Source organism: Taeniopygia guttata, chromosome 2 (genome assembly GCF_048771995.1).
Source record: "Taeniopygia guttata chromosome 2, bTaeGut7.mat, whole genome shotgun sequence".
Classification (NCBI taxonomy): Eukaryota; Metazoa; Chordata; class Aves; order Passeriformes; family Estrildidae; genus Taeniopygia; species Taeniopygia guttata.
In genome coordinates, this window is record NC_133026.1 from 34,986,768 (window position 1) to 35,000,745 (window position 13,978).

The 13,978-nt window shown below is 39.9% G+C and overlaps 1 protein-coding gene across 6 annotated transcripts in view; it reads left to right on the forward strand.

Annotated features, from left to right (window-relative positions):
- Window positions 1-376: 376 nt before the first annotated feature.
- Window positions 377-13,978, forward strand: part of WIPF3 (WAS/WASL interacting protein family member 3) — a 38,792-nt gene continuing 25,190 nt past the window's right edge. For 2 of the 6 annotated variants that reach the window (XM_041714462.2, XM_072925671.1), the window contains exon 1: window positions 377-789. The gene's annotated coding sequence lies outside the window, so the exon portion shown is untranslated. Of the gene's footprint in view, window positions 790-810; window positions 1,148-1,169; window positions 2,374-13,978 lie in introns of those variants that run through there. The other 4 variants (XM_072925670.1, XM_041714463.2, XM_041714461.2 and 1 more) reach the window with 4 other exon arrangements.

Sequence of the window (13,978 nt, forward strand, 5' to 3'; positions counted from 1 at the left end):
CTCAGCCATCTGAAAACACCATCCAAAGGCTACTGGCAGACCAGAGCCCACATTATGATTTTTAACTTATTCATCAGCATCATCATTTCTGAGGCACTCGCACATGACAAACTCGGCGTGCCCCATTCCTTCAGCTGTCTAGAAGGCTGTTCTACTGCAAGTTCCTTGGAAGGCTCATTAGGGCAAGACTTAAACTTTCCCATCTTCAAGCAGCCTTGGAATAAATCCAGAAGAAAACAAGATTTTTTTTTTTTTTTTTTTTTTTTCCTAGTGCACAATCAGGGGTACAAAAGCCAAGGCTACCCAGCCAGCTCCAAGTGCAAGGGCACTGCAGGGTGGAAGTGTTTTGGCAGGTGGACCTGTTTGGGCAGGGGGACAGGGTAGTGTCATCTTTTCTCCGTGCCATGGGGCAGCATTGTGGCATTCACGTGGGCTTTTAAAAATAGGTTTGGCTCTGCCGAGGCACCAGCATGTGGGAGGGTGTGCCAGGCTGCAGCTGGACTTCACCCTCGCACCAAAGCTGCCGCGCTCCAGGAGTGGGGATGGAAAGCAGGGCCCGCGGGTGGGCGGGGTGTTTATGTGTGTGCATGTGTGTTAAATTACTACTTTTAAATATATACATTTATTTTTATTCCCTCGTGAAGTCCGGGGCGGGCTTTTTTCCCTCGGGATCCTAAGATCCCTGCCCTCCTTTCCCCGCCCCCGCCGGGGGAGACGGGCGGCCGCCGTACCTGGCGCCCTCTGCCCGGGAGGAGCCGCCCCGGCCCCGACGGCACCGGCGCCGAGCAGGTGGGCACGGCGGGGCGAGGCTGGGCTGGGCTGGGGGTCCCCGGGGGTCCTCGGGGGTCTCCGGCGCCCCCGGGCCCCTCACAGCTCGGCCAGCCGGGAGCGCCGGGCGGGGGCGCGGCCGCCGCCTTCCCTCGGTTCTGGCCGGGACTTCCCCGGTGCCGCGGGGTCAGAGACGACTCGGCGGGCAAAGTTGGTGCTGCGGCTCGGCCCCGGCCCCGGCCCCGGCCCCGGCCCCGGCCCCGGCCCCGGCCCCGGCCCCGGCCCCGGCCGGCGGGGCAGCGAGGGCACGGGGTGACCGCGCCACCCGCGCCCCCGGGATGCGCGTACTCCCGGCGGCGGAGGAGGAAGCGTGGCTGAGGTCAGGCACGGGCTGTGCGCGGTGCTGCTCTGTTTTGTCAAGCAGAGGGTTGTTCTCCGGCGGAGGTGGATGGCAAGAAGTTTTTGTTGGTTTTTTTTTTTTTTTTTCCTAGTTCTCGTCCTTGAAGTAGATGTGCTGGAATAGGTCAGCCGAGAAAACGGGGCCGAGTGATTGTGAAAAGTACCGTGTATTAAATATTCGTCTACATATTGGAGGGGGAATGCTGAAGAAATGTTGGAAAGAAGCTCTTAAAGGTTTAATAATAATTAACATGGGTAAAATTGAGAATAAAATCTAGTGACATTCGCATCAGCCTGCTGACGCTAATTCAGAGCGACAGGGAATGTGTTGGTAAAGGGTAGCACGCAGTTTTTTTATTTGTTTGGATATGCTCGAAGTTTGCAAAGACATAGGGAAGATGGGTTATGTGACAGCCTGCATCTCTGGGGTTGCAAAGGGGGACTGGGCTTGTGTCGCTAAAGAAATTCGGGAGTTTGAGAACAGGGAGGATACATGAGACCAGCATGTTTTTGTTTATTTTGGTTCTGAAAGTGGAATATTAGTAAGCGAGGTTTCTGAAAGATAGCAAAATAAGTCTGATTTAGGAGAGGAAACATTGATATAAGGTAAAGTTTGATGATTTCCACACAGAACAGTCTTGGAGCAGTCTGGATTTATGGGCTAAAATCTGCGAGTGCTCCTGCTGATTCACACAGTGGCATATTGCTGAAACTGTGATAGCAGTGATACCTGTAGTGTGCACGCTGCATGAATCAAGTCGTTGAACTGCTTCCTGATACAATCAGTGTTTTTCAGTTTCTCCATCTGTGTATGCAGTACAAGTTCCTGTTCATTTCACAACATGTGCTTGTATAATCTTTGTTAACATCTTCACTTTGCGTGCTTTGTACTGGAGGACAAGCCATAGGGCACATTATCAAGGAAATGAATGCAACTTCCCTGCGTGATGGCAGTCGGGGCTGGGACACTTGTTAGGCACTTGTGTGCGTGGGGATGGTTCCCGTTCACTGCATGAACCTGTGACCCAAAACAGTTGTCCCGGCTGGAATGCGCAGGCGGTGCAGGCGCTGCTGCCACCCGCGGCTCGTACGGGACATTGCCCTGCGTGCGGTGGAAAGGTTGAGTCTGCTTTGCTGTCAGGTACTGGCTTCCATGTGCAAGATAACATATGAGGAGCTCAGTGTGGGACCCTTAAAGCAGATTGTGTAAGTGTGTATTTTTTAATTGATAGACTGCTTTGGCTGTTTTGCTGTAGATGATGATGGCAAAGTCTGGGTTAGACTCATAACCAGAAAGAATGCTGTGGGAGTTGATGTTTTTCTTATAGAAGATGCAGGTTAGGGAATGGGGCTTGCAATATAAGTATGAAACTTTTTTTATTTGTCTTTTTAAATATATCTATTAAAAAGGAATCTATATCATTTTTAATAAAGGATATAGATTCTCTAAAGACAGGGGTGTATAAATAGTTTGACCAGCTTTGCATACAGACTTTGGTTGCTTAGGGGCAGATGCAATGTTTAATTCATTAGCTACAGCGCTCAAGTTATTGCTGGTTTGGATCTATGCCTGAAAATAATTGAGATGCACTTGAAATTCAGATTCTGTGATCGTACTGCACTGGAAAGAGCAACATATAACTGTATTTATCAAATCATTGTATAATACAAAGCAACTTCCTCTTTTTTTCTCTCACTCCTTCCGCACCTACAAGAGGAAATATAAATAAAGATCCTGTAACATCTCAGTTTCTGTTTCTGCAGTAGGGGAGTGTACAGTCAATGTTTGGAGTCTGTACATAATGACTACTAAATCTGAACTTGCAGAAAGTATTTAGATAGTTGGTTTGTTAAAAGTAAATCAAAACATAGCACTGTCACATCTTAGCAATCACTCCATAAAAGTCAGCACTGTTTGCTGAATGTCCTAACAGGATATAGCCACATGCTAATAGTTATTAGCATTATTATCTTTATGCTTAGTAATTTTATTGCTTGATGAGGTCCATATTTTGGGAAACTCATTGTCCTCTGAAAAGAAGACCTTGAACAGAAAATAATATCTTAGTCATAACAAATAGAAAAATATTTGCGCATTTTAAGAGAGAGATGTTGAGAACTCCAAAGTAGAATAACACAATTTACTATTTTACATCTAAAAAAAATTAACTTATGTTAAATATTAAAAAGTTTAGTATTAATATTTTAAAATATTTTAGCTCCAAAGAGAAGCAAAACAGTAAAAAGCCTAATATAAAATCTCATTGTTTGTAAGTCATAACGCACCTATAATAATTACATTCTGCTTTCAGACACATTTGCTTTTGTAGAAGCTTTTCTTCACTGTGCTCTGTGGCTGGGACTAGTTCTGTTCAGTCATGCAAAGTAGGTGAGACTGGACAGGCTCAGCTTTCTTGCCCTGTAAGTTACTGATCCTGCATGTGTGTGAGCATCTGCTGCATTATTACGTGGGTATTTTATGCAGTTCATTTAAGTTCTAATAAATGAGTTCACAGATGAAAAGCTGAAGCTTTGGGGAAATGATGCTAGGGTCTGCTGTGCCAGAATAAAAATTCCCATCTTCCTCAGAGTGTATGTGAAATTAGTATCTAAATAAACATAACAATCAAGTGAGATACCCAGTAAAGTCTTTTATCAAGAAGTCTTTAGTACTCACATTACACTGAGTTACCAGTGGCTGCTATGCAGTTTTGAGATGCAGCTTTCTGGACTGCCTTTAACACTGTTCTTATAGATCTTCCTCAATTAGTCTGTGTTCTTACACAAAGTAGTTACTGTCTTTGAGAGACTGGACCTTTCTGAAAATGGGCATATAGTAGCAAAACCTTAATGGTACTTCATAGTTGCTTTTTTATCTGTGGTCATTCTGCATCAGGGTTGTCTGGTGGCTCCATAGCCAGGATGAACAGAGATATAAAAAGTGCTATACTTGCAAACAGAATAAAATGTCCTTGTGGCTTCCAGACTGGAAAGAAAGAAACTGTATTTTCAGACAAAATTGTAATTTTTTTTAATACACCTACCTTAATTTCACTTCTGAGTATTGTGAAGTAGACTCATTCAGTATTACATACATGACAGCTGTAAAGCTGTCTTTTGATTGCTTTGAAAGAATGTGAAACAGCTAAAGGATTTTCACAAGATGCAAAAAGCATATTTTCATGCCATGGTAATTGAAACAACAGCTGAAGCGGATTTCACTACCAGAAATATCTCTCTCTCAAATAAGATCATGCATGGAGAGCCTAATTCTTCTGTGCATTGACCCTGTGTCATCTTTCCCTGTTGTTACAAATAGATAACTCTCTGTGGTGCGAATGGTGTCGCTCTGCAGCCAGCCCAGGCAGAGCAGAGCATCATAGCAGCTATGCTATAGCTACAGTGTAAGTGCTAAAGTGAAAAGTGGGGGAAAATTGGGCCAAAAGTCCCTACATTATTAAATTCACTAAGCATAAGAACAGAAAATTCAGCATGAAAGTGCTTGCTCAGTCTTGACCCTGTTCTTACAAGTGTCTAAGAAAACTAAACAAAATGTGTCTGCTCTGCAGCTTCTGTGTAATGGATATTCTATATACTCCATTTACCCTGGTGGCAACTACCATGACTGCCTTGATAAATGGATGTGTTGGCTAGAAATCATAGCATTTCTGCTTCATTTATAAGAGAGGGGTAAAATGAAGGAAGTGAATGAATAGGTTTAGAGATAGTAACCCCTTTGTGTTGGTGCCTTTCACAAGCCATACACAGGTCTGTAAATGACTGCTATACCATTTAACTTCTAGTCGCTATATCAGGTTTTCTTCTTTTCATTATAAGTAACAAAGAAAAAAGAGAAGAACAGAATATAGTACTGAATCTCAAAGGAGGTCTTGCAGTCTTTTGTTCCTCTTTCATACCCTATTGTTTTAAAGCTGTTATGTTACTACTTTCCTAAGTGGCATAGTTTTGTGTGAGAGAAAAATATGTATGCAGCAGCACTACTGATGTGTATAAAATAATCCTGACAGGCTTTTGGCTTTTGTCCAAGTCAGTTACACATTTTTTATATGCTAAGGAAGAAAATAAAAACCACTATATCCATTCAAAATCTGTAGATCTGCTGTGTTAGTTGAGTAGACACATAAGGAAAATCATGAGGTGCATAAAAGGCAAGCCAGGTTTATATACCAGGAAAACAGACTGAGGTTTTAGCAATTTCTTTTCAGAGGGAATGTTTGCTTCACTTTGGGAAGTGTAAATTACTGCAAAAATATCTTTCAAATTCTGCCTGGGATTTGGACAGAAAGTTGCTTTTATTGGTCAGTTGCATGAGTGTGAACAGCTTAACATGTTAGTGATGCTTCTTATGTTGCTGCAGATCATATATGCTGGAGTATTTTCAGAGTTAAAGCCTAAAGAACTGATCTCACTTGTACTGAAAACAAAGGAAAACTTGACATAAAAAAAATAAGAGATTGATTAGCCCCCAGATTAGTAAATTGGTAGAGGGGGTGGGGACTACCTCTGTAAAGTACTGTGTGAGTGATAGATATGGGGCCTAACAGGGCATTTAATACAGAATGAAAGTCTTTTTTAGCCTTGAAATTACTAAGTAGCAAGGAAATTATGCAACAGCAGATTGTACAAAATATCCTTGGATCAAGTGATCATGAGTTTACATTGACTTAACAGTAGGATAAATTATGCAGTCCCGTGGGGCTACTTGGGCTTGCTCTGAACAGACTGTACCAAGAGCTGCAAAGGCCTGGAGTAGTTGCAAAATGAGTATGCCGTGGTTACTCTGCTCCTTTCCTCTACCCAGACTGTTTGACATGCTTGTTTTTCTCCAGTATTTCAATCTTTTATCCAATCCATCAAGTGGAGTTTTGTACATTTGCATTAATACTTACCAGTTCTAGTCAGGATGTACATCCTCATATCTCCTAGAATCACATTCTGTCAGTTTCTTCAGAGCTGGACCAGCCTAGCTCTACATTTCTTCTGTTTTTCTCAGTATTAGTAGTCTGTGCTGAACCTTTAGTATCATCATGTAGAGTTACTTACTTTTACTCTATGTGCAGTGTTTCTTTTCCCAGGGCAGACAACTCTACTTTTTAAATGAAATGCCTCTTCTTGCCTTGCCTTGCATCAACAGCAGGCAAAAGGTGCAGTGAATGGTGACAAGGGCAAAGAAAGTGGAGTGGGAATGGAGAGACTGGTAAACCACTAGAAAAGGGGAGAAATATTCGAAAGTGAAATAAAGAAAGAGGATGGGCAAGATCCAGGCTGGTTAATATGAAAGCTGAAGTCCAAAGCCAGCATAAAACTTGACACCAGAATTCATGGAAACAAGTGAGTCCTCATCTTTAACCTGCTTCATCTGATGGTAGCAGATACTGATTGCTCTACAAGAATATTTCAGAACTGCTCAAAGAAAACCACTTTTCTCTTTTGCACCTATGATAGATACAAATGCAAAAATTTTTCTATTGCCATCTAATCCCTAGAATAATTTTCCTTCTTCATCAGGCAGCAGTTAGTTGAGTATTTTTGAATCCCTGATATTCATTGGTTACACCATGTGTACAGGTAGGTATCAATCACAATTTCCTCTCTAAATATAATGCCTTTCCCAAGGAATTGCCAATTAAGACCTTTAATAACTCAGAGGGCTGAAACATCAATTTAATAAACTCACATTGTTTTTTTCTCAGCACTTTGTTTTATTAGCAATTCAGAACTAGGCCTGCAAATCAAAACATCTTTTGTCAGGAATTTTTTTTGTTGCAGTTGCAAATGACTGCAATTTGCTGTTCATTGTACAAAGTAAACCCATTGTCCTGAGTAAATGGATGTAAGATTGGAGCTAGGTACTCTGTGCACTGCCTTTAAAAACAGCCAACAATTTTCTGTACAAGAAAGCATATTTACACCTTTATGCACATAGGCAGTTTGAGATAAGCTTTGATGCTTAAGGGAGAATAAGAACATATTGCATATTATTTTTTCAGAACAATGAGTTAGTTAAAACAGCAAAAATGCAATGTTATGGTAGCATAACAAGGCTTTCTTAATAACATAGGAATTTCTAGTTATGTACTTGTAAGTATGGAAGCCTTATCCAGGTGTAAAGAACATCTGAGATGTAGCTATCAATTATATCACTGAAACAGGACAGCAGCTTCAACAGGATTGACAGAAAAGGGCATGAAAGTGAGAATGAATGTTCAGAAGTTATAGTTTAATTTGTTAGGCCATTAGGGCTAACTTTTTACTACCGGAATGGAAATTAAGTAATCACAATTTCACTGAAAACCAGAATCAAAATTTCCCATTCTTTCTTTGAGGTGAGGATTTCCCTGACAACTCATTCCTGCGGGTGACCAGATCATTTGCATCCCTTTACATCCCTTGTGAAAGACAATTCTCCTTAGCACGTACAATGACCACAGTCCATGCTGGGGCCTCAAGCTGTATTATTGAAAAGCATGGTGGATGTTGAATTGCAGAATTTATTTTTCTTGCATTGACAGTATTAGACTGTTTTTTAAGCTGATAGCTATCAGCCTGATATGACATGCATGCAGGTTTCTATCAATTTATCTTTTCAAGATGTAAAGCTGTGAAAATTTGACTTCTGATAAAATATCATGTGGTTGAAAGTGGAAATTTCACAATTATTTAAGAACTGGATTTTTGAAGTCCTCTAGTCTTCCAACACCCATATTTGCAAATTCTTTTTACTTGACTGGCATTTCAAAACAAGGTTTGAGCTGTCTGTAGCAAATATAGAAGAACAGTATGTTGACTACTGCCTTGTTTGCATTTTTCATTTTGATGCTAGCTACTTAATTAGAAAGCAAAACTTTCTTCTGTTAAGGGAATTGATTAAACAATGTTTGGAATTTTTTTTTTGTGGAAACCATTCTGTGTACAGGTATACATTTTAAATAACTCTGTACTATAAAAATTATAGTCAATAAATATATGAATAACTATAAAGAAATAGATCATAAATAATTATGTGAAAACATACAATTAGTTTCTTAGCAGAGGCTGCAAAATTTGCAAATGTTAACCTGAAACATCAAATTATCTCTACAGAGAGAGATCAAGCCAAATGTTTTTTATTGTAAGTTAGCTTGAAGATTCCGGTCTTTATTAGCATATACTACCTACTTGTGAGATGGCAGTGCTCCTTTCAAAGCTCCTCACACTGATACTCTTGAGGAGTATAAGGGTAAACTGTTGTCTTCAGAATGTGGCTGTGACCTTGAATGTCTACTGAGCTGCACTTTCTTTAGCTTAGGCCAATGATTAACTTTGCTAATGGCAAATTCACCATTGTTTTTATAGCTGGCAGTGAAACAAGCCATGACTGTCTTTGTGTGGATGATGCAGTATTAATTTCAAGGAAACCCTTTGTATAAATTGTTTCCTTTGAAAAGTTATGTCTTTGTGCAAGTCCTAATTACTTCTAATTTACCTCATTTGTCTTTGGGCTCTCTAACTTCAGGTTAACACTGCTACTATAGGCACAACATATTTCTTCTTGGTATGTGTTGTTCTTTCCTCTTACTCCCTATTTTAAAAAGGATGATGAATTATCTTATTCAGTTCCCTTACAATCAGTCTTCTCTGACAGATCCCCACGGAGCAGAGGAAGTTACACCCTGAAATAGTCATATGTAGGGATGTGAAGTCATCTGTGCAGCTTTGCCTCTGAAGGGAGGTTTGTCGAGGAACAGCACTGTAATTTGTGGCCTCAGCACCACAGGGAACTCAGCAGAGATCTGCCCACAGCACACATGGAAGCAAGGCGTCTTCACATTCCTGTAGTCCCTGCTGGGTCAGCCCTGGACAGTTTGTGGCAATTTTATCAGGCTTCTGACAGAATAAGAGTCATGCTGGGCTTTTTTCAGGCAGAAAGGGGAAGCAGCCCTTAACTGCATTAAGCCTGGTGGAAATAGTCCAAGCTGAGGGGAACTTACAGTCCTTGGCTTAAATTCAGGATACTGTTACGTGCTGTGAGACAGTCCTACAGACCCTGTAGAAGACAAATGCTGCTTGGAAGTGTTTCATCAGGTATTTAATGGAGAAAGAGCCCTTCCTTAAGGTTTGCATACTCCAATGGAATTGAAAAAGTCAGATTCTGCCTTAAGTAGCAGTGATGTAAATGGTGACTGAGAGCAGAAATTTCTCTCAAGTTGTACTCAATTCTGATGTACAACTCTTAGATGGTGAAAGGCTGGAGCTTTCTTAGCCAGCTGTGGGAATATACATGTGGAAGTCTTAATATATACATATACATAAGATGGATATATGTATGGGTATTTGCCTTCCTGCTCTAAATGAAGATTCTAACAGTTTGACAGTTCTGCACAGTTCTTAAATGTCTCAAACACAGCAGAGACTATCAATTATTTTGTGAATGGGGTTATCATTGTAGGGTGAAAAAGAGACAAGATATTCAGAGACTTTATCATGATTCTTTCTTGTTGGGTTCTCTAAACAAAAAAATTCATTCACACTCCAAAAAGAAGAAAAAAATGTAGCATCCAATGCTCGAATATTAAATGGTTCGATTACCTTAAAATTAGAATCTAGACCTGCTCATTCCAAATAGAAGCTTTTTCCAAGTCTTTTCCAGTTGTGTGATAGTGACAGCAGGAAAGTTGATCTGTGTAACATACATCTACTGTTCTCTGGTTTCATTTTCCCTGTATCTGCATGTGTTGTACTGTCTTTAAAAGATCTGTGGAGATCTCATACCAGTGATTTCAGCTGTTCTTCAGTGATGTTTCACAGGAGAAAATGGGCAATTTGCTAATTAAACAATTATGCTAATTGTCTTTTGATATCATGAAAGTTGAGCAAATATTTATTGATGCTGTTTTTTCATAGGTAATTTTGAAATTATTTGACTTTTCTGTTGAAATATAAGGAGTCAAAAGCTATAATTCAGAACACTACAGTTAATCAGGAAATCATATTTGATTATATAAAAGTTGATTAAAATATAAAACCAGTTTGTGGTCTACTTTCTTCCTTCAGTTTTTAATCAGGAAAGTAAGACCAATATTATAGATAAGCTCTCCTGCACACCTTTGAAATATCTCCCCCAGCCTTTGCTTTGAAGGAAGAAAACCTGTACATTTCTCCAAAGCTGAATTACCTACTTCAGAGTGTGCAGCTGCAGGGATTGCAAACCCAGTATTAATGAATGTGTTATTTTGCAGTCCTTTCTCCAATTTGGTTATAAGGGTCAGATTTTTAATTCCAACTGTGCTGTTTCATGTTAATGACTTTACCACCTAAAGACATAAGGACATTGGCCATTTAAAAAATACCCGTATTCAGAGTTGTTTTAGTACATAAATGCATATTATGCACATTTAAATAATTGTGATTTTTTTCCCCTCTGTCTTTTCCCCTTCTAGACATTATACTCAATTAAAGGTACAGCTGTTTCATGCCTTCCCTTTCCTTGATGGGTAAAGGTATTTTAGAATAGTTTTTGCAGGCATACCTGGGTTGGTTCTGCTGAATGTCAGTGTGGCAGGAGACATGAGCTGCTGTACAAAATACACTGTTTCTTAGTGTGGATCTCTGCTCCCAGCAGGATTTTGTTTTAGTGTGAGCCCTGCACTGAGGCTGTGGCAGTGATGCTTCAGGAGGAGACCTTTGGGAAGAATTTGGATCAGAGTATGTGCATGTCTGGCAGCTGAACAAAGTGAGACCAAAGCTACAGAAAAGTTTAGGCAGAGATTTTGAGTTTCCCACAGGCAAATCCAGCACGAGTTTGAGAGAGCCATCCATGAAGAAGAAAGATCTGCACCTCCTCATTCTTGTCTGACACTTCAAATTAAAGTCTGGGTGAAGACTTTATTTGGGCCTTCAGAAATCTGGAGCTTGAGTTCTTACATTGATGACTGCAGTCTTGTTCTTAAACCCAGCTGCTATTCAAGCACATGCAGTGAGAGCACACAAAGAACAATCTGTGACACCTGAAATTACCAGGTTCAAAATTACCCTTACCAACAGAACAAAAGAAGACCAATTGTTTTGAGATCAAAGAGTAATAACGTTCTCTGACTGATGAAAAGTTCACTGCCTTGTGAGAAGTAAAACAACTCCAAAAGTATAACAAGTCTTTGCAAATGTACTTTTGAATTACAGTGCTTATATTCCACAAAGCTGATGCTGAGCAGTAGGAGAAACTATTTTGCATGTTAATGCAAAATAGTCATCTGCAGTGGAGTGCAAATGGGATCAAACTAGGAGAAGGAGAAATTAGGCTGTGTGTCAGGCAATCTGAACTAAAAGAGTTATTTGACTGGGAAAGAGCTTCCCAAGGGAAATAATAAAAGCCACGTTATTTGGGACACCTAAAATTAGACTTCAGAAAGCACTAGAAAAAAAAATGTACAACCTTGCTTTGGTAGGGAAGTGGACTAGAAAAAGCAGGGTTTCAGGTTTTCTTCTCTTTTCTTGCAATAAATTCTACAATTTTTGGGCTCGATTCTGTTTTGTGATATTTAAGTCAAGGTAAGATTTACATTGCTTCTTGCCTTAAGAAACTGAGGTTAAACATACAGGCTTCTCCCCTCCACCTATTTCCAGCCTTTTGAACTGTATCTTTTTATTTCTGTCCCTCAGGGATACTTCAGACCCCTCTCTTCCAATTATAGGTATGCATATTTAGAGGAGTGGAGAAAGGGCACGTGTGCCTTAAGGATCCTTTGTAGCATTTCCCTCTTGCCTGGCTCTTACCAGACACTGTAACTGATCAATATGATCCTCCTTTTTTTGGTTTTAATTCAGAATTTATTTTGATTGTTATGGGAAAAGCCATAAACTCGGAATTTTTTGCTATTGTGTGAAATTACAGACCATGGGTTTTATATATATATATATTTAAATATATATATATATTTATATATACATGTTTGTGTATGTGTATATATATATGGGGGGGGGGGGGGAAGAGGCAAATGAAATACAGCCTTTAACCAAGGAACAGAGGCCTCCAGGTAATGTGTGTTGATATATAGAAAGTGTTGCAGCCTTCTCCATAATTTTCTTTCAATACAATCCATGTGATATTGCTGCAGTAATGCAAAAGAGTTTATCATAGCCAATCCTACATATTCAGAAGTGTAGATTGTGCAGTTATGACTAAATGTTACGAGCCAAATGTTTTTTATTGTAAGTCAGCTTGAGGATTCCTGTCTTTATTAGCATACAAAGTCTGCTTGTGAGATGGTGGTGCTCCTTTCAAAGTACACTTGAACAAATAGAGGCCCTGTGTGAAAAATGGTTCTTCATTGTGTAGGCATTACCCTGTAATAGTTCTGGTATAAAAACCATGAGTTTTAATGTGTACACGAAAGTATGCCAAAGTGAGGACATCCAGCCTTTGAATTTGTGGTAAGAGACTAAAGAAGGCATGTCAGCAGGATTTTCTGAAAGGTGGTTCATTTGTAGAGCGTTTGAAACAACATGGGAGGAAAGCTATATGGTGTCTCCAGTATTTCATTCAAGGGGTGTGTGTTATAGCCCCACAGAATGCATTTTGCCCTGATGCCACTGGACAGGAGTATATGGGAATGGGATACTTGGTGAATCCTTCCTCTGCACTGAATTGTGGGTTGTAGATGATCACACAGTTTCTAGTCCTTGAATTTAGGCATCATTTGGAAGAATGAGTGCTGGGGCAGGGACTGGTGGAGAGGCAGCTAGAAAAGTCATCTGATGGCATTTCAGATTGTGACTTTTAAATGGCAGAAGCTGATTCCCATTTCCTTTCTCCCACTGCTGCTTGCCTCCAATGTACTCTACCTCCTGCTGCCATTCATGTGATCTGCCACAGAAGCGTGGGTTGTATTTTTTTTTTCCTTATTTGACTAAGAGCATATTTCCCATTCTAAATCCTTAATGAAGACAAAAGGCCTGTATTGCAGGGTAGGAAGATACTAACCCGAAACATATTATTAGCTGGGAAGACTCATTCTCCTTATGTCCGTGTTTTTGAATGGCTTAATTGAGGAAAAGAGATATCTTCTGATGATGGGTTTTTGAATAGGGCAACAATGAGGGTGGAATGGTGGAGATGCTATGATGCCAGCTTTCTTGGAAAGCTTCATTAAGAGATTATTAAAGTGATTGTAACTGATTCTGTTACAGATCAGGGTGCTTTGATCAGCCAGCCCTTTGCCTAGCAATCTTTCAAGGGAGAAAGTGAGTGTTTCAGAGGCTCTGCATGTTTAATTTTTGACTAATCTCTCATTAAGTATTTTACAAGATAGAAAAGGAGAAAAATACTCAGATATAATTGGGATATTGTTCATGTACACTAGGTAGGAAGTGAACAAGTCTCCATCTATGTTTTAATTTCACTGCCTTTCCCCTCTGTAGCAAAACAGCCAGATATTCCACTCAAGACTGTAACTTGCCTCATTTCTATGTTATCTTCTCTCCTGAACTTTTCCAGATTTAACTGTCATGCCATCAGGCTTCACGGGTGATTCTGGAAAAGCACGGAGTGCCTATTTTTAAAAATGAAGGGAGAAGGAAGGGGAACAGGTTCTGGGAATTGTGGTCTTTTTAACTTAATATCAATTTTTAGTAAAACATTGAAATGTGAAAAATGTTTATAAGACATTTCAGGAATCAGGGAAACAAATTATGACCTAGAGAGATGTATAAAGAGTAAATGTGAGAAATCAATGTAATTTCTTGTTAATATAAAGCCTTGCAGAAAAAAAAAGATAAAGCATATGATATATTTTGTGTTATTTTAGGGCTTTTG